This window comes from Squalius cephalus (genome assembly GCF_949319135.1).
Source record: "Squalius cephalus genome assembly, chromosome: 4".
Taxonomy (NCBI): domain Eukaryota; kingdom Metazoa; phylum Chordata; class Actinopteri; order Cypriniformes; family Leuciscidae; genus Squalius; species Squalius cephalus.
In genome coordinates this window covers 23,743,949-23,766,126 of record NC_137125.1, presented here as the reverse complement: position 1 = coordinate 23,766,126, position 22,178 = coordinate 23,743,949, and positions in this window count along the sequence as shown.

The window sequence follows — 22,178 nt, the reverse complement described above, 5'->3', positions numbered from 1 at the left end:
TTTGTCACGCTTGCGAAGTCCCTCCACTTTATTTATTTTTATTTTATTTATTTATTTATTTGAACAGGGACAATGTAAAATATACATTAACCTTAAAAAGGAGAGATGCATTATGCCAGGTTGTAGCACTTGTGCTAATTTCCACCTGTAGTCCCTGGGCAGGCTGATGTCAACAGATAAAGTCTTATACAAAATCAATTGCACATGTTAATGCACATGTAAAAAAAAAATGCACATGTTAATAATACATTTATCCCAAAACAGCATTAAAATGATCACACCCTTCATTCATTCCTCTGCATTCATTTACAAATACACTCTCACATACACATCAATTACAATACATTATGTGAACATGTTTGTTTTAAAAGAAGCCATTTTTTGGCCCGATGTGAAAAAGTGTTAAAATTTACACATGTGGTCAGCTCTGTTGGCAACTTATTCCACTGTCTGATGGCCACATTTGAGAAAGCTGAGCTGCCGAATGCTGTTTTACACTGAGGAATCCTACACTCGCCCCGAACAGTCGACCGAGTGGCTCGAGTTGTTCCTTACTTCTTCTGGGCTTCGCTTGTACCCATAGCCAGCAGCATTTTTTTTTTTTGGTGATTTCTGCCCAGGATTCTTTTTTATCAGCATTTGTAATGACATTTTTCAGCTTTGAAAATAGCTGGATTTTATTATTCTCTACCTCCTCCAAAAGAACTGTACTTAAATTTTTTTGAAAATTGTGGTTTTCGCGTCATTTTCTGTCAAGTCATATGAACACATGGCTGTATGGCAAGTGGACTTAAATAGGTTGGCCAATGATCTTGAGCAAAATATGCAACAGGTGTGCACAACAGTATAACAATCACAGTCTTTTTAAAACCCATAATTTCTTTTCATTTTAATTGTGCTGATCTATCAATATTATATAAAATATAAGAAATTAAAAAAGGTATTCATACGAAATTGTGAAATTAATAGTTATAGATTTTGTAATCAAAGAAGACAACATGGTGTTTATATATGTATATATTTTATTGTGCAAAGAATGAATGTTGCGTTGTTAACGTAATTACTCCACTTCTACGTAACGTCACTAAGAAAGCGCAGTCCAAGAAAAGAGAAAAGAACCCAATTTACAGCAGGTGGCGGTATGTGTTCATAGCACCAGTCCACCATTAGATCGAAGAAGAAGAAGAAGGTCATAACGACAGCTCCAACCAATGTGGTTCAAACCATGGATCTGCGACACAGGTACCATGGTTTGGGGAAACAGTCGTGACTAGCTAGTTGATTTCTTCAACGATGCATCGTACTTTGGTAGTTAAACCAGCGAGTTATGTCGCTGTACGGAAAACGCACCGCTGCAAAGCCACCGCAGTAAAAATAAACCAGTCGCATTTCAAAGTCGTTCGGGAAATGACCGCCAGGTGGCGCAAAGGGACATTTTGCAGAACAGCAGCAATTGCTGCATTTTGAAATGTAAGTGGGGCTAAAGTCAATTAACAGTAAGGATTTCCAAATAAACCTACAACAAATATAAAAAATCAAAAGAGCTATTGACAATTGCTGTAAAATAATAAAACAAACAAAGATTTGGTGGAGTTGAAACTACATGTTATAAAGTAATCATTTTATTATAAAGAAAATTGTGTTAATGTTTTTTAAACAAACGATCATTAGACTATTATTTGTATGAACAGTGAACTATTATATATATCTGTTTGTAGGCTATCTGTTTATTTTTATTTTTTAAACAGCACAAGGTCTTGTAAAAAAAAAACCTTTTCATTATTTCAAGAAGAATGAGACGGATTGATTATGTTAAAAAAAAAAACAGAATAGAACAAACTTTTAGAACAAAAAATAAAACTTTTTTTAAATAGGCCTATTAGGCTACAACACAATTGGTTAAAATTAATGAAAGCAATAATTAAATATGTTAAAGTAAAATTTAAACAGAATAGAACAAACTTTTAGAACAGAAAAATAGAATCAAAAGTAAAAAATAGAGACGACAACAATATAGCCTTTATTTCATATTGAAGATGTCGGTGGGTAACAGAAGCCTATTCCTCGGGGGAACAGCGCAATAACAAACAAACAAAAAAATTCACCAAAAGACCATCATAGGCCTATCTCGCAGTCAGTGAAAATAAATTAGGTGCAATGACGCTGATTATTTGTACTACAGGTGAAACTGGAAAAATTATAATATCGTGCCAAAGTTAATTTATTTTGGTTAAACTAATATATTATATAGAATCATTACATGCAAAGTGAGATATTATATCACCTTTTAAGTTGAATTACTGAAATAAATTAACTTGTGCACGATATTATAATTTTTCCAGTTTCACCTGTATTGTATTAAGGAATGAAGAGCACTTCTCTCGTGTGTGCAGACACTCTGACTGCTGGACAACCGAACTTCTGGGCATTTCTCAGTGAGTAAATTTGTGGTCAAGTGATAGAACTTAGGTTTCAATCATTTCGATGACGCCGTTTCAAATCCCGAACAAACATGGGCTACTGTAATTAAAACTTTTTTTTTTTGCTTATATTTATAAAATAAAATTACCATGCATTTCCATTTTACACTAGGAACAAATATTATTCAAGAGAATGACTGAATTTACATCTGTATAATAATTCCATTCGTAGGCTATTTCAAAAGCAGTTCTGTTAAAAAAAAGAAGAAAAAAAAAATCTTTACCCCCCTCTGGTCTGCGTTTGTCGCATTTTTAGTGGGGACATTCTAAAACGCTGAACTTGGCTTAATGTACTAAGATGTTGCAGTGATATTAACTGACCAAACTCAGTAAACACAACACTAATAAACCATACTATGTACAAAAAAGCAGATGAGCACATGAACGCTTATTTGAATGTCCATTGTAAGGGGAGCTGAAGTCATAAGTTCGCAAAACTTTTAAGGATGGAATACTACAATGATGGTAATTTCTAAATCCTTGTACTTTAAACAGCAAACATGAAAAATCAAACCCAGTGCAAAGACTTTGTAGAGTTGAAACTGCAGCATGAGATTATAAAGTAATAATTTTTTCATTAATTAAAGAAAAAAACTGGTAATGTTGTTTAGACAAACGATCATACAGGCTAGTTAACATAATATTATGTGTATGAAGAGTGAACTGTTATATATCTGTTTATTTAAAAAAAAACAACAACAAAAAAAACAAACACAAGGTATTGTAAAAACACTTTATTTTTTCGACAAATAATTTAGACACGAACGAGACATAGTAAATAGCCAGATGTTAAAAATTAAACAAAGAATAAAACAAACATTTAAAACAGAAAATAATAAATTAAAATAGTAGCTACAACATAATTTGTTACATTTAACGAAAGCAAAATGTAAATATAGCTGCAAGCAGCAATTATCGGGGACAAGCGACATGCCAACATGGCTGGGAGTGTCAGACCAACTGTAGCAAGGAGCAATTAAAGACGTTTTAAGAGTATTTTAGGCAAAATGGCTGAATAATCACATATAGGGCCCTATCTTGCACCCAGCGCAATTGACTTTGTACACTGACGCATGTATCATTCCTATTTTGCACCCGCGCACAGTGGACTTTTCCCTCCACAGACGCACGTCGGTTAATTAAGAAATACACTTGCGCTCCCGGGGGCGGTTCAGTGCAAAGAGGAGGCGTGTTCCGGCGCAAACGTTCCCTCATGCTATTTTGCAGGTTTAGGGCCCTTAACACCTACCTTGTTTGGTCCGGACTTTCGGACTTTTCAGTTTGGTCCGAATCAAAATTACAGGTATGAAACCTCCCCCGGACCACGGTCCGGACCAAACAGACGAAATTTGGTCCGACGAAAAGAGGTAGTCTCGGTCCGGATCAAACTGAACAAAGGTTTGGTTCGTTTCCAGTGTGAAAGCATTTTCTGTATGGTTCGGACTTTCAGACCATTTACAGGAAGTTCCGGTGGTTCCCGCGTAGCCTAAACAACTGAAGAAGAATATTTATGTGCAGTCCTGCCCAGCCCACAGCGTTTCTTCCAGCTGATTCGCGCACACACACACACACACATTTGTCCTGCGTCCTGCCGGCAACAATAAAATGTTCGCACAACGAGGACGTTCATTTGGCGAATTTGAACTAGCCTCAAGTAGTTGGTGCTGCAGGGAGTAATGCCGTAATAATAACAGTATAGTGGCAACGCTATACGTCTGTTCATTCATTCTTGTCAAAGTTACCCACCAAATTGACAACACGCTGACGTCAGAGGCACGTCCGTTTACAAACCAACCAATGTCAAGACGCAGCCCATATAGATGATGACGACAGGTACGTCATGAAAAGTTTTTTAGTGCGCTCGCATAATTGCAATGTGAAACCAAACCAAAACTAACCTAATGTATACAATGTATCAAAACATGAACTTTGGTTCGGACCTTGGTGCGGACTTTCAGGTGTCAAAGGGCCCTTAGAAAACAATTCCGCCACTGACCGAAAAAAAATAGTTTAAAGTCAGTGGCGCGTTGCGCATGTTATTCATATGCTATTTTAAGGGCGCATGCTTGGCCATAATCAATGTAGCGTGTGCACAACGCACATACACTTTGATTCTCTCATCTACACAGAAGCAGCAGTTTTCATTTTTGCAAATCATACATTATTACAATAGACAGATAGATAGAAAGACAGTTTATTATAAAAGCATACATCTAGCTTACACATTTACCCAAATTATCATACGCCTGTTTAACCGAAGTTAATTTGGGTGTGTTTCTCCATCCCCAATGTCACTTCTCTGTGTTTTACGGCCCTGATGAGAACGTCGGTCTCCTCGGCTGTGAACCGCTCCTGGCAAATCCGCCGTTATAATAGGAATCCGATATAGAACAAGTGCGCCTGCTCTTAAAGGGAATGTGAGATGACGCTCTGATTGGTTTATTTCACGTTACGCCCAAACCACACCTATGAATAATGAAGCTACTTCAGACCAACCCATTTTAGATTTGCGTCGGGCGCAATAGTCAATTATCCCGCCGGTATAATAGCAACAGCGCCCAAGACCCGCCCACAAAGTTACTTGCGCTTCGCGCTTGATACTTGCGTTTCAGACCTTTAAAATAGGGCCCATACAGTCACTAATAATATGATTTAACGGTTTATTACTTTTGACCAATAGGTGGCACAATTATGAAATTGATGTGGTGTGGTCAGAGTGAAGTGACCACAATGTCAAGGCATTGTAGACATAAAGCCTGAATAGTCATTTTGGCATCATACTTCAACATCTTCATGAAATCCATAACTTTTATTCGGCACGGTCTAGAGATATGATTCGATTTTGGTGAAAATTGGACAAACAGTCTAGGAGGAGTTTGAAAAAGTAGGTATTGAATGAAAATCAAGATGCCAGACAGAAAGTTTGGCCAAATCAAGTTTCAAGTTTATTTTATTTATAAACCACATTTAAAACAACCTTGGTTAACCAAAGTGCTGTACAATAAATATCTAGGTCCATCCCCAAAATTAAAATAAACATTCACAAGACATTAATAGCACAAGAGTGCAAGTAGGTTTTCAAAAGACTTCTAAAGACTTCAGACACTGTGGACGCTGTTTTGATAGATGACGGTGTTCTATATCCTGGGACTTATATCCATACCGATCTGGCCGCCACCGACTCAACGACTCAAGAAGCTCCGGAGTGGGTGAAGTGAAGAAGATGCTGTGGCAGAAGGCGGCATACTTTCCCTACTCTCTGCATCCCAGCACAGAGTCCTGGTCGGAGTCAGACAGTCTGAAGTTGGGGTGTGTGCACAGTTGAACTGTGTCCTTAGAGCCTCTGTTACCGCTGTGCGCCTCTCTTAGCTACGTTACAACCGTAGAGTGGATCTCGATGAGCCCTCAGTGGGTAGCTTGCATATCAGCAAGGGATGCCTTTGCGTCTGCATGTGCCTCTTTGCAGACACGCAGCTCACTCCTAAGTGCCTCTTCCTCCTCAACATGCTTCGCCTTGCAGACACGCAGCTGCTGTTTCAAATCTCTCAAAAGAGATGTCCCCCAATCTCTGCGTCGCGTCTTACCAACTCAGGCCTTCAGTCCTCCAACATAATCTGTCTTTGGTGTCCCATCACTTCTCTAAACAGGGTACTTGCCTATATCAAGAGAAAGCATGTGTTAATACAAATCTGTGGTTCTTTGTTACAAGGCTAGCCAGTTTAATGTAAAATGTATATAAGAAGCTTAAATAAAGCAAATTACTGTGCGCATCTTTGTAGCGGCATTTTCCCGCCTCTCTGCTAATACTTTAGGGCCTGGGGATCTGTTTTCCTACAAAGATTTCTGTCAACAATAGTGGAATGATTAAAACATCATAGGTAATGTGATAAATAACAATTAACAGCAGAAGAATGTTTAAATTCATATTGAACAATAATAACATTATTAGCCTAGTTTACCTTCCCTGTGTTCCTCATCCTGGTACTGTAAAACAAAGAGGTGTTCATTGATCTGATGGAGCAGTTTAATTTGCAAAAGAAGTTCTGATAAAGTTATGTGAAGTATGTTTACTTTAGTACTTTACTATAGTTTTTCACATATATTGTGACACTTTAGGAAGTTAATAAAGTGGGATGTTGCATGTTAGGGTTAGTGATGTATTATTTCCAAAACACAAGTTTTGAACTTATTTCGTATTACTATTATTTTTTTAGTTTTTGTTTGTTTTTTCTTGTTTTTTGTAGCAATATCTGGCAACATTGTACTGCCAGCATTAATAAAAAAAAGCTTATGGACAAACTGTAATTGCTGACAGGAAGATACCACATTCGGTAAGACAAATGCAATGATCATCGTGATTATCTGTAAGAAATGTATGCTCGTTGCGCGCCCTCTTCAATTACATGCGCAAATGCGGCAGCGCGCGCTATATGTCACTTCATTATAAATATAGCACAAAAGAAACTACAAGCATGATGCAACATCGTTGTTGATGTCAATTAGTAAGTCATGAAATTACCAAAAAGTGCTGACAAAGTGGCGTCTTCAAACAACCTTCCTTAAGGGTTCAGGGCTATGTTGGGGCCTCTACAATGAGTGGCAAAGTGAGTGAGGTACAAGAGAGAGTCAAGGAACTGTACCCCAGGGCAGTGTACACCCCTTGTAGGAGCCATGCACTTAATTTGGTTGTGTTGCATGGTTGATCGATTGCTCTTGTCTGCCTCATTGCTTCTGCTGCTGTTTGCGTTGGTGTGCGTCTGAAAGCTTCGTATATCTTCATATATCTTTCTGTTTTGAATCATTATTATTTACTATCATTCCTTGTTGTTTATACTGCTAAATATAACTTACTCAACATCACACATTAACCTGACATAGCTAGCTTCAATCTAAATCGTTATTGCTAGCACAACACGCTAGTAATTCGCTAGCCTGTTAGCGTGCCATCCGCGTGCTCTTTATTTATTTCGTTTTCTCGTGCGCGTTCGCGCCTTTTACAAGTCCATCAAACAACTTGATGGTGAGTAGGATCAGTCAACAAACACGGTAAAGTCATATCATCTTCTCCTCTTATTGTTACTTGCACCTCATGTAACATGTATAGCATAGCCTTCTCTGTCAGCACAGGATTTACATGTGATAAATGCAGGGAGATAGTAAAGCTGACGGGGAATATTTCAGAACTAGAGACACGCATCCAAACTTTAATCGAGGATAGTAAGAATGTAAGAGCTTTAGATACTGCTTTGGATGCGACTAGCTTAGTGAACTCTTTACATTGTTCGGTTCCGGCTGAAGTAGAGCCCATGCAGCAGGGCAATTGGGTGACGGTGAGACGCTATAGTCGCGGGACAAAACATCGCTCTTCCGTTCCGATTACAACATCAAACAGATTCTCCCCACTCAGTGAAACACCCACTGAGAATCCTGTTGATTGTGCCCTAGTTTTTGGCGATTCTATTACACAGAACATGAAAATAGAGACACCAGCCACCAGTCACACGTTTGCCGGGAGCCAGAGCGCCTGACATCAAAGCAAATTTAAAAGTGCTGGCAAATGCTAATCGTGAATTCTCTAAGATTATTATTCACGTTGGCACAAATGATGTTCGACTCCGTCAGTCGGAGATCACCAAAATTAATGTTAAAGAGGTATGTGAACTCGCAAGTACGATGTCAGGCACTGTAATTTGCTCTGGCCCCCTTCCTGTTCACAGGAGTGATGAGATAGTCAGTAGATTGTGTTCACTCAATGTCTGGCTGTTGAAGTGGTGTCCGCAAAATAATATAGAATTCAATAACAATTGTAAAAGTTTTTGGGGCAGACCTGACCTGTTGAAAAGAGATGGTATTCATCCCTCCTGGGATGGTGCTGCTCTTCTCTCTAGTAATTTGGCTCATAGTCTTAGAACTTAAACATGACAATCTGGGGCTCAGGTCAGGAAGCAGACAGACTGGCTTAACCGACAGTCTGCTAGCTGTCTCTCGTCACCAAGGTCCGATAAATCCCATCACATAAAGACTCTTTCACCTAGCTATCATCACATAGAGACTGTGTCTGTTCCCCGAATTTGGAAATCCAAAAAACGTTTCAACCCAACCCACGGTTAAAAATTTAATTGATGTTCAACAAATAAAAAACAGCTATAATACAGATGAGCAAATGATAAAGCTTGGGTTGCTGAATATTCGATCCCTTACTTTAAAAGCACTTATTGTTAATGATATGATTACTAACTATAATCTTGATGTGCTGTGTTTGACAGAAATCTGTCTAAAACCAAACGATTACATTACTTTAAAATGAGTCCAGCTCGCAAGATTATGGTTATAAACATGAACCTCGTCTGAAACGCAAAGGGGGAGGTGTCGCTGTAATTTATAGTAATATTTTCAAAATCACTAAGAAATCTAGTTTTAAATATACTTCTTTAGAAGTGTTGGTGCTTAATGTAAAAATATATAGTGTAAATGACAATTCACGTTTGAGATTTGTTCTGGCTACTGTATACAGGCCACCAGGGCACCATAAAGATTTTATCAAAGAATTTGCTGACTTTCTATCAAAGTTAGTATTGGCTGCAGATAAAGTACTAATTGTTGGTGATTTTAATATACATATAGATAATGAAAAAGATGCATTGGGATTGGCATTTAAATACATTCTGAACTCTATTGGAGTTAGACAACACATGTCAGGACCTACTCATTGTCGTAATCATACTCTAGATCTAATATTATCACACAGAATAAATGTTGATGCTGTTGAAATTCTGCAGCAGAGCGATGACATCTCAGATCATTATCTAGTCTTGTGTAAAATATATTTAGCCAAGGCTGCAAAGCCGACTACGTGTTACAAATATGTTAGACCTATCACTTCTGCCACTAAAGATTGCTTTATTAACCCTCTGGGGACCAAAAACGTGCCGGCGCGTTTTGCTCGTTTTTTTTTTTAGCAATGAAAAATAAACACAAAATGCTCTGTTAATTTTGATCTTTAATTTTCGTGTTATACATCAATCGATCCTGTTCAGTTTCTATTTTTTTTCTGTATACTCACAATAAAAATAAAGTGTTTTGCTTTTTGACAAATAAAGAAACTTTAACATGATGCGATTTCTGCCTTCTCTCTGTCAGTAAACTCCCATTTGAAACGCGTTCGAAAATGATCTATAACTCCGCGAAAATTCAGTCAAACAGGCAAACAGACCCACGGGCATAAAGCTTGAGATCGCATCTGTTAAATGAAGTCATTTATATAAAAAACAAATATTATCAGCTTCTGTAATCTGTATAAAAAGAGAGCGATTCCAGTCGAGCTCATTACGAGCTCATTGACTTTAATTCGTTCACGCCTACTCACGGAGCGCGCTATTCACAAGATAATGTGCTAAGCCATCTATGCAAAACAGGTAAACGCCCCCAAGCAAATGCATTAAACGCTTCAAGTTTCATCATTTCGTCACCTGCGCGTTGGGAAGATGACACGGTACACCGGTGCAGAAGCCCTTCAGTTCGTCCTGGATACTAGCGACGAAGAGTCCAGATTTTCATCAGAAGAGGAGCGCGACTACTCTGATGACGACCGTTTGTATTTTGAAGAGCGACTTGATCCAGCCGTGGATAGAATTTCGGATGAGTAAGTATTTATTCTTACTTGCATTAATTGACAAGCTATTCAAAACATGAGCTTACATATTATACTGGGTGGACTTGCCATCCAGAGTACTGACATTTTATATCTACCTATTCAACACGATCTAATGAAAGTGCATATCTATACCATGAATTTAATATCTCGTACCATTTCAACGTTAAAAATGTTTTGTTTTGTTTTTTTGTGTACATATGCTACACCCCTTGGTTAGGAAATTTGTATTTGTATGTGTAGCCTAAATGATATGTTTAGATCATTATGTATGAAAGATAGAATTTAGAAATTATTTTAGAAAGTAGGTGTTTAGATTATATTTTGACTATATAAATGCTGCCTCATTATCATTAACGATGCATGCTCGCAAATATCAGTTGTAAATGTGTGTAAATGTGCTGAAATGTGTAAATATACCCAGTTAATGAAGTGCACAAATGTGTTAGGCTAATGTTTGCGGTGTGCCTCTCCGGTAATGGCCCATTGACACGCATATAGGCTTATTGCACGCGTCTAAAATTATTTACATCAGTAATTCATTATAGACTAATGCTACTATAGTTATATTTATGTAATAATATTCTTCAACTTTTTTAAAAGGAATGTAGCTTCATCACTACCTCCGCCTGCAACTCGGAGTGCGCTTAGCAACACAGTCAGAAATCAGAAAGAGTAAGTACATATTTACCCACTATTTTACAGGTGTTAGTTCAATTTTGTTTATACTTAGTGTTAATAATATGAGCCTGTATGACAATAATATGAGCCTGTATGACTTTATTATTTATTTTTGGAGATTGGTTGATGTTACATATGTTTTGTAACTTTTTTTAAAAGGAATGTAGCTTGTTCACTCTCGCCTTCCACTGCAACGAGGACACGCAGCAACAAAAATCAAAAAGAGTAAGTACATATTTACCTACTATTTTACAGATGTTAGTTACATTTTGTTTATATACTTATACTGATGATACAAATGTAGCCTATATGTGCCTGTGTGGCTTTGCAACAAATGTGTTGTTATGCATGCACAATATAACAATTATTGATTGGTAATGTTAATATAAAAGGTCACATATATGTAATATATGGTCACATTTGATTTGCTTAGAGCCCGCATCAACGGGGCATAAGCATTTACTGTGAGATACCTGCCTTTACTTTTGTTTTTACAAAATTACAATAAAACAGATTGAAAAACAAAACATTTGAATCTCCTCATTCTTTGTTCAGGCTGCCTCACTGATGGCCCATTAACACTTGGGGGAGCGTCTATGTCACACCTCTGGTCTGAATCTCATTAATATTGATGACCCATTACCACTCCCACGCATAAACCTCTTCTGACAAAAAAACTGTTTTACAATGTTTAAATCAATGTAGTGTTTCATGTGAACAATCAGGCAGGATGATTTTCATATAATTTTGAAGCTAGAACTCAAAGGGACAACATCAATTAGTCAAAAGTCTTGTGGACACATATTTATTATGTGTTTTGTGTTCTTAAATCAGCAACTTTCATTTTATTTTTTTCCAATAACCACGCATAAACATTATTCTCTTAAAAATACAAACATCTACATGCACGTTGCTCGCATATTATGGTAGCCCTGTTTGTGCTATATAGAGTGAATTTACACCTTTGCCATTAACATGTTTATAAATAACTGAAAAAAGCACAAATATCAAGGCATGTCAGAACATCTCAAGGACCCCAAAAACAGCTTGGTCCCCAGAGGGTTAAACACCATGCTAGCGTTCCGTCATGGCTGACTCAAGTGAAGGAAGTGATATTGATGAAGTTATGGAGGATGACACAGGACCAGATTCAAATGATGATTTAGATGTACCAGCCGATCGCGTAGTTAGAGAGCAGTGGATCTTAGTGATGTTTCGAGAGGAAGAGGAGGATATGCGCAATTTCATTGGCTTCCAAGAAGAATGGAAGACCGACAACTTTCACTCTCGTGAGAAGATCCTGTATAACCACGAACCAGGCGTCAAGATAGAGCTTCCAGATGTTGTTACACCAATACAGGTATTCTCCCATGTTTTCACGGAGGAGTTGCGGATGCGACTTGTAACAGAAACAAATCTTTATGCTGAACAATCACGGAGCGCAACTCCGTCAAACAGCAAGTGGGTACCGGTCTCAGTTGTTGAAATGAAGACTGTCATTGGACTGTGTCTTGCCATGGGGATCCTTGACCTGCCATCACATAGAGATTTCTGGCGTCAGAAAAAGTGTCTTTTTCGAACGACCATCCCCCAAGCCATTTCAAGGGACAGATTTGCCATCATCTGGAGGTAGGCTAATAATAATAACAATACACACATACTGTGTGTGTGTGAGAGTGAGGGTGTGTGTCTCTGTGTGTGAGAGTGTGTCTGTGTGTGTGTGTGTCCCATACACAAAGGAAATATATTTGAAATATATTTTCAAAATATATTTTTGGAATATATGCAAATATTTGAAATTGGCCCAATAAATATATTTTAGTTAAATATATATAAATATATTTTCATATATGTTTTAACTTTTGCAAATTGTTTCATTTGAAATATATTTTGAAATTTAAAAAGTTAAAATTTTCACAAACAAACAACACATTTTCAATTTATTTTAGACCACTTCAGCTGTAGATGTGGGCATGGGAGAGCAGTGCTCTACCACTTCCTCCGCCCACATTTTTCCTACTGGTCGGGGATCGAACCACCAACCCTTCAGTTACAAGCCTGAAGCCCTAACCAGTAGGCCATGGCCTAACACATGGAATGCAGTTTTTTTCCCTATTTTTACAGAATTAAATACAGTTATTTAATAGTGTGTGTGTATGCAGTGTTAGACACTGAGTTCTATCTATTGTTTAAGTGTACATCACTGTTGGAGTGCCACTGTTATACTTGCATCATAAATATTGTGCATATTTTCAATATTTAAATGACTTCAGGAAAGATGTCAATAAAACAACAATAAATCTAATAATTGCACTTAGTGTTAGGTACGTGCCACCTAATATGGCCTAATAGTCCTAGGAAAGCAACTATCTGTCATTTTACATTGCAGTCATTTAAATGTAAGTACAGTATTTATTATAGCTGTGTGTCATAATACAGTAGTGAAATATGGTAGCCTACTGTTGTGTATAGGGGAAAAGTTAGAGGAATTACTATGATCAAAATACATTTTCGACCCTTCTTTAGCAAGCTAAACATTTTATGACCATATATTTTGTCATATATTTTACATTACATGTTATAAATGTAAATATATTTCACACTTAACATCATATATTTTTGTTATATTTCAGAATATATTTCAAAATGATAAATATAAGTGAACAACAATGCAAATATATTTCAATGTATTTGGAATATATGCCACATATATTTTTGACACATATATTTCAATATTTTTTTTTTCTGTATGGGGTGTGTGTGAGTGTTTGTGTGTGTGTGTTATAATTTGATGTTGATACTAATGACAATAAATGAATAAATGTCTAAAGATGATGATTGATAATAATTGATGATTATGGATAACAACAATACAAAATAAATAGGATGCATTAGACAATGCAAGCTTATGATGGATGATGATAATTGTGATGTCTGATGACTGATAATACATAAAACATACATAAATAGAAATGAAAATGATAGCTCATGATGGATGACAATAATAATTATGATGTCTGATGATTACTGAAAGTGTAATTATACAAACACATGACAATGAAAGCTCATGATAATAACAACAACAATAATGTGTCATTCACTATCCAACTTGCTATGTGCATTTTCAGGTATCTCCACTTGCAAGACAACAGCAAAGATGTGAACCGCTCTGACAAGCTCTGGAAAGTCAGATGGTACCTTGACTACCTGAAAGATCGATTCCAGGAACTGTACGAAGTGGATGGCTTTGTCAGCGTGGATGAAAGTATGGTGAAATTCAAGGGGAGACTCGCTTTCTGGCAATATCTTCCTCTCAAACCCACCAAGTGGGGCATCAAGGTGTGGGTTATGGCTGAAAGCTCCACCGGGTATGTATCAAACTTCCAGGTCTACACCGGACGTGAGGGGGGGAGTAGTGAGAAGGGCCTTGCGCACCGCGTTGTGATGGATCTGGCTAGACCATACATTGGGTCCCATCTCTCCATTTTTATGGATAACTTTTATTCCGGGGTGCCACTTTTTGAAGATCTGAAGGCTCATGGTCTGTATGCGTGTGGCACCGTTTGATCAAACAGAAAGTGAATCCCCCTAAAACCGCCTGCCATGGATAAGCATCAGTACCAAGTGTCTCAGAAGGATGACCTGACCTTCTGTGCTTGGCAAGATACAAAGGTTGTTCTGGTACTGTCAAATTACCACGAGCCCATGGCAAAAGGGACTGTCAGGAGAAGACAGGGAGACATCCAGACAGAGGTCACAGTGCCAGCGTGCCTTTGACTATCAGAAGCACATGAAGGGGTCGATCTACTGGATCAGATGACAAGCTACTATCAGTTTCAGCATCGGTCCAAGAAATGGTGGCGGAGGCTCTTTCTTTTTCCTGTCGGTCAGCTGCTACAATTCTTACATTGCTGCAAGGAGTGCTGGAGCCTACAAGGATGGCTACAAAGAGTGGCAGGAGGACCTTGCACAGGAACTTGTCACCCCTGTGACAGCAAAGTCCTCAGTGCGCCGCAGCACCTGTGGCAGCCTCAGCCGAGCACGACTGTGAAAAAATCTTCGACAAGAGAAAGATCTGCAGGGAATGTTCACTGTCGAAGAGTGAGGCCCGTCCTGGTGCAACAGTGTATGGTTGCAGACAGTGCAATGTGCCACTGCACATTCAGTGCTTCGGAAAGCATTGCCGCAGCACTCGACAGTGAATGATGAGTTGTGTTGAGTTGAATGTATGAGTTGAGACTGTACTGTTCTGTTGATCTGTACACCAAGTTATGATTATGGTTTCTTAGTGCTATGGTTTCTTAGTGCTATGGTTTCTCTGATGCTTTTATCAAAGGCAACATCCAAAAATACAAGAAACAAAATTTACATAAATTAATATTGAAATTGTTATGTAAAGAAGTAACCCTCTGTTTTGTTTTGGGTTTTTTTCTATAACTTTGTATCAGTGATGTTCACTTGTCACTTTGGTACCTCAAAAGTATGAAATAATTAAATAAAAACGGATCTGTACTGATTTTCCAAATATTCTTGATGTTTTTGTTGTTTATAGATTTAAAAAAAAAATGCAGTTAAAGATTATGGGCAAGCAAGTCAGTCAAGTTGAAAACCAAAGAAGTAAGCTCTCAAATGCTTTTTATCCCACGTTTTTATCTGCTATAGAGCCTGAGAAATTAAGATTTTAGTAGGCTTTGACAAATTTTGACAAATATTTCTGGAAACCCTTAGGTTTTGGGAGGGGGTTTACAGAAAAGTACTTAGGCATAAAAAGGCCTTTTTTAGCAGGCGTTTTAGGCCTAAATGGGTTAAACGATCTTGATTCAAACACCCATACGATCTTATTCCTAAATGATGTTTTATAAACAAAGTTCGGGAGGAGCACGTTCAAATAAGCAATCCAATCTACTCGTCATCAAACAATTATGTCTACCCTAATCAGCATGACAAGAAGTATATATATATCCACACTGTCAACTCACCTAATATTCCTTGACAGTTTTTCAGCATTTGGTCCCGCCCATTTGTCGTAATGTCAGAGATCGAAGTCGAACTCTTCCCGTCTGATGATGATGCCCTCGCTACCCAGGATCCATCGCAGTTTCCCATCACTGCAACGAGCTCCCAGGCTCAACAGGACACCGCAGCTGAACCTCCAGCTACACAGCGAGGCCGCCGGCCTAGCCGAGCCACTTCCCGTACCCCGAGGCGCCGTGGCTTGCCCTCACCTCCACCATCAAGACTGCCACCACCTTCTCCAGCTTCTTCCTACACTTCAGCACAACCAACCATTCCGGCTATAGAAAAATGGACAGTTTTGGGATTGAGACAAGCGCTAATCAGCGCTGATGTTCATTTTTCCAGGAGAATGAATAAAGCACAATTGTACAACCTGTATGTTTCACTCCAGTCTGCTTTCCCGTCTCCAAAATCCACTCCATCTGCAAAATCCGGAAGAAAGGCACGTTCCCAGTTAACTCCTACTCCCTCTCGCGCAGGGCCTAGTTTTCCGCGAGCGTCAGGCCGCAGCAGGCCTTCTGCTAGCCTGAGCCGCGCCCCAGATTCAGCCGCCGCTGCCAGGCCCCAGTCTCCTCTCCGCTCCGCCGAGCTACAGACCGCAGCTTTCTCCAGCTCCGCGCCCCCCGTCTCAACGCCATTTCTAATTGAGACAGGCGGTAGTGTGAGTATGCTTCCAATGGCGCAGGCTCAGCCACCATATAATTTTCCTGTCTCTTTTTCCAACCCGTTCCCCTGTCAGTGGCCTGCAGCCCCACCCCCAGACTCTAGCGCGAGGCTGCCTCAGCTAGAGTCGCAGGCCCAGATACCATTTCTACCTCCCCAGCTCCCTTCCTTTCCCACTTTTTCTGTTCCTCCACAAGCTCCAGGGGTCGACCCCAGTGTGAGGTTGCCTCCACAAACGGCCCCGGCCCCGGGGACTTTTCCTCCTAACACTTTTCCTCAAAATCGTTCTCCTTTCACTTTGTTTTCCGCAACACCGATGCCCATCCCGCCGAACGCTACAGCTATGGAACCGCCCCCTGTTGCCAGTAACATCAGAGCTCAGATCCTCACAGGTGCGGACATCGATTTATCTTCCCTTCTCTCTTTACTTCCTCCCTCTGTGTCAAACCGTCAAATCGACTGCGGCGATTTTGAAGTCACCCTAAAAAACCCGGTTAATAATTCATCCCGCATTCTTTCGTTCTCTGAATTTGCTATTGCTTTCAGCCGTTATAGCGAAATAATTTGTGCCGCACTACCCCACAGGAGAAGAGAGTTAAACGATTATCTCGCGATAATCGCAGAACTCGCGCTATCATACGGAGGAACACATTTTTACACTTACCATAAATTGTTCTCTGCAAAGTGCGCCGTCCGAGTAGCCCAGTGGAACCAGTGCCCTTACTGGGGCGCTCTAGACACAGAGCTACACAATAGAGTGTTCCTAGGCTGCCGTAACATATCCTGCCGTCCGTCCGTTTAACTTTTGGCTGCAAAAGCAGCCCCAAGATTTTTGACATGCTATCAGAAGCAATTTGTTGGATTCTTCCCAATAACTACTCAATACCCTACTTAATCCATCTATTAGATGATTTCCTAATCATCTCACCGCCTGACCTTGTCCCAGCCGCGCATCTTCTCACAGTCCAAAAAGTCTTCGCTGAGCTCGGGATTCCAATAGCCCAAGATAAAACTCTGGGTCCAGCCACATCCATTGAATTTCTGGGCATTAATTTGGACTCCGTTAACTTCCAGGCCTCACTACCCAAGGAGAAAATCGACAGGATTATTCTGGTTGCATCCGCCCTCCTAGAAAATCCACATTGTTCCAAACGAGAGCTACTTTCTCTACTCGGCCACCTAAACTTTGCGATGCGCATCATCCCGCAAGGCCGCCCTTTCATCTCACATCTCCTCTTCCTCGCATCATCAGCGCACGCGCTACAGGACCAAATCTCCCTAACTACTTCATGTTGCAATGAGCTCAGTTTATGGATAACTTTCCTTAAACAATGGAACGGCCTGTCTTTTTTCTATAATGATCTGATTTCTCTCCCTGAGGATATCCAACTGTTTACTGACGCAGCTCCCTCCATTGGTTTTGGAGGGTATTACCAAGGCCGTTGGTTCGCGTCTACATGGCCCGCCCAGCTGTCAGACTCACCGCAGTCACTATCATCCTCAGCGCTGTTCGAGTTGTATCCTCTAGTGATAGCAGCTTTTTCCTGTGGGGAAAAGAATGGTCAACTAACAGCATAATGGTGCACTGCGATAACGAAGCAACCGTGCATTGCATCAATAAAGGCCGCTCAAATTCCCCCGCACTAATGCCTCTCCTAAGACGCCTCATTTGGATCGCGGCTTGCGATCAATTCATTTTAACTGCCAAACATGTTCCAGGTTCCAGAAATCAAATAGCTGACTCTCTCTCTCGTTTTGCTTTCCAGAAATTCAGGCTGCTGGCACCAGATGCGGACCCATTTCCAACCCCAGTACCTCACTATTCAGAGTTGATATTCCCATAAACCACCCATTGAAACCACTTCTCGATGCCTCTCTTAATTCCATTCTTCAAGCCGTTTCAACCAGCACCCTCCACTCCTACTTAACCGCATGGAAGTGTTTTCAGTCTTTTCACTTCACATACAAGCTGCCTTTTCCAAATTTTTCTCTGCTCACCATCACTTCATTCATAACCTATCTCGACAGCATCAAGAACCTCAAAGCCGGCTCCATCAAGGGTTATCTAAGCGGAATCCAATTCTTCCACAAACTCCTTTTTGGTTCACCCTCCACAGAGATTGCAAATTCTCAGACATCAATGCTCATCAAAAGTATTCAAAAAACCCAACCCACCCGCCCAGATGCCAGGAAACCTATAACTTTAGACATACTTACTAAATGCATCTCCACCCTCCGCAGAGGTTACTATTCCACCAACACAGCCCGCACACTGGACGCAATGTTCATTTTGGCTTTTTTCGGCTTTCTGAGATGCTCAGAACTCACTATAACTTCCAGCTTCAACCCAAAAATCCACCCCACAACAACAGATCTATCAGTGCTAGACAACGAAACCATCTCCTACTTCATTAAGCAAAGTAAGACCGATCAAACCAGGAAAGGCCATTTCATATATATTTTCAATCTCTCATCACCAATCCAACCATACCAAACTCTCTCAGCCTACTTGCTCTTCAGGAATTCACAGTCTAAATCCCCTTCCGACCCACTTTTCGTAGACGACTCCAACCGCCCTGTTACACGTTTCTGGTTCCAAAAACACCTCAAATCCGTCTTGCTCCTTTCAGGCATCCCAGCAGACCACTTTTCCAGCCACTCTTTTCGCATAGGCGCAGCAACAACAGCTGCTCAAAAAGGCCTCTCTCAGCAGCAGACCCAATCACTTGGCCGTTGGTCATCGGAAGCCTTCAAAAGTTACATCCGCTCAAACCGCTTCCATATCAAAGAAGCCCAACGAACCCTCATCAGCTAAATTCTTACAAATCCTCATTCACGTCGAAGCAAGTCATTTCCAAACACCAAGTCCACCCCAGCTAATCTACTTCACTCCCGCAGAATTTCTGTCACTCCGTTCCAAACTTATTTCACTTCTGCAGCAGTGTCTTCTATTTTCGCTCCCGCAGGAGCACAGTCTCTATGTCCAAAATCGGTTTGGATATTTAAAAAGCAAGTCGAAGCAAGTTTGGTCCACTGCCGCAGCAGTGTCATCTACTCCACTCCCACAGGAGCTCCATTACTCCATCTAAACTTGCTCCACTGCCGCAGCAGTGTCATCTACTCCACTCCCACAGGAGCTCCATTACTCCATCTAAACTTGCTCCACTGCCGCAGCAGTGTCATCTACTCCACTCCCACAGGAGCTCCATTACTCCATCTAAACTTGCTCCACTACCACAGCAGTGTCATCTACTCCACTCCCACAGGAGCTACATTACTCCATCTAAACTTGCTCCACTGCCGCAGCAGTGTCATCTACTCCGCTCCCACAAGAGCTCAGTTTCCATGTCCAAATCGGTTCGGATTTTTAAAAGCAAGTCAAAGCAAGTTCGGTCCACTGCCGCAGCAGTGTCATCTTCTCTGCTCCCGCAGGAGCTCCATTACTCCATCCAAACTTGCTTCACTGCCGCAGCTGTGTCATCTTCTCCGCTCCCGCAGAAGCTCAGTTCTATGTCCAAATTGGTTCAGATATTTAAAAGCAAGTCGTAGCAAGTTTGGTCCACTGCCGCAGCAGTGCCATCTACTCTGCTCCCGCAGGAGCTTAGTTTCCGTGTCCAGATTTGGAGTTAAAGTTCCGTTCCCCGTAGCAGTGTTTACTCTTCCGTCCCCTTGCTATCAGCTAGTTGGACAGCAAGCCAAAATTATTTGATCCACTGCCGCAGCAGTGTCATTTCTAGAGCTAGTTCTCCATCAACTTGCTTTCACTGCAGCGGTTATTCCTTTCTACTCCACTTCCGCAGAAGTATATCACTTACGACCATCTCCAGCCTACCACCTTAGAGGCACACCCTTCCGACGCCATGCTAGCTTTGCACTCTGCAAGTTTTGGGGGGTCACCAACATCATGGCGGCTGTCCGGCTTTATTTGCAGCTTTTGGGGGGAGTACTCTGGGTTCGGGCCGAATACCGAGCCCGGAGCCCTCTCCTCGGACAGCACGCCAAATACGCATTTATTCTATCTAACTTATTTGTAAGTGTGAACTAGTGAAATGATGTTTTATAAACAAAGTTCGGGAGGAGCACGTTCAAATAAGCAATCCAATCTACTCGTCATCAAACAATTATGTCTACCCTAATCAGCATGACAAGAAGTATATATATATCCACACTGTCAACTCACCTAATATTCCTTGACAGTTTTTCAGCATCCCTCCACCACCCCGACTCCTCACTCTTGGCTTAATCTTTACAGCCAGGAATACGGGGGGAGTACTCTGGGTTCGGGCCGAATACCGAGCCCGGAGCCCTCTCCTCGGACAGCACGCCAAATACGCATTTATTCTATCTAACTTATTTGTAAGTGTGAACTAGTGAAATGAGAAAAACTTCACACCGGAACATTCAAATCTGTTTGTGCAGTGTCTCAGGTGAGAAATCTATTCGGAGGTGGCACTGGTGCAGTTACAGCAGGTGCGGGCAGCACAAGCAGCAGAGGTTGAGCAGCACTGGTGGATCTGCAGAAGGTGGTGGAGGTACAGCAGGTAGAGGAGGACGGTCTGTCACCAAAGTTTGTGCAATTGCAACATCTTGGAAGACCTTCTGATTAAATGGCAAAATTCCAGTTTACCTGAAACCTGACTGCACATTTACTGGTGTTGCTGCCAAAAGGAGGGCCAAACTAACAAAGCCAGGAATGTCTTGGTGTCTGATGGTGGGTCCATTAGGAAAAAGTCTTGTCGGCTGAGGATGATCCGCTATTGCGGCGGGGACTACTTCTCGACCCCGTGACGCTTCTTTGTGGGTCCCCTCCACTATTTGCGGTGAGCTGCTTAGCCGAGCAAGGTGCAGACGAAGAGTGGGCTCTAGTCGACGCCTGGAACGAGTGCCGGGGCATCAGGTGGCTCATCGCCTTTGCGTGCTTTTGCGCCTCAAGTGCTCAATGTCCGACTCCATGGCGTTACCGAAAAGGCTGGAAGGAGTGATTGGAGCGTTAAGAAGTGTCTTACAGTAGAAGTCCGTCAGGTCAGCTAGGGTTAACCATAGGAGCCATTGAAGGACCACTATGAACCCAATAGAACGGCTGAGAGCGCTTTGTTGCCATTAGTGCGAAGTCCGTCACCACACGCAAATCTGTCACGCCGTCTGTGTCCACACTGCCGCAGTCCAGGGACAGCAGAATCTTTGCTTGAAAAACCAGCAGCACCGTCATCGCGTGCAGCATGTATGCCGCTTTGCCAGCAGAGGTGTAGCTTATAACTTATAACACCTCACACTGCCTGTGAGGTGGGCAGTCAGCCTATGCCAGACAGTCAGGTGGGCATTGTCAGTCTGCCAATGGTTACCATGGTATTTTTTTAATTTTTTTTTACCATCCAGGACAATATATCTGTGGATCAGATACCCTGTCAGTGAAGAGCAACATGCTGACAGAAATAGCATCCAAATCAAACCTAACAACTAAAAGAAAATAAAAGAAAATGGATCTGACTTGACCTACAGTGGGTGGAGCACACCCCTAACCTAGTATTTCTAATAGAGAGACAAAATTCCCTCTGTGTGCGCAATGTATGCCTGTCCGTTTCTCCAACCTCAGATGTAACCAGTGCACCATGATATTTGGGACAAGCTCTGGAAAGAAATGTAGATTGTCTCAGTCACCATGATGTGCCTTCACAAATTTCAATCAT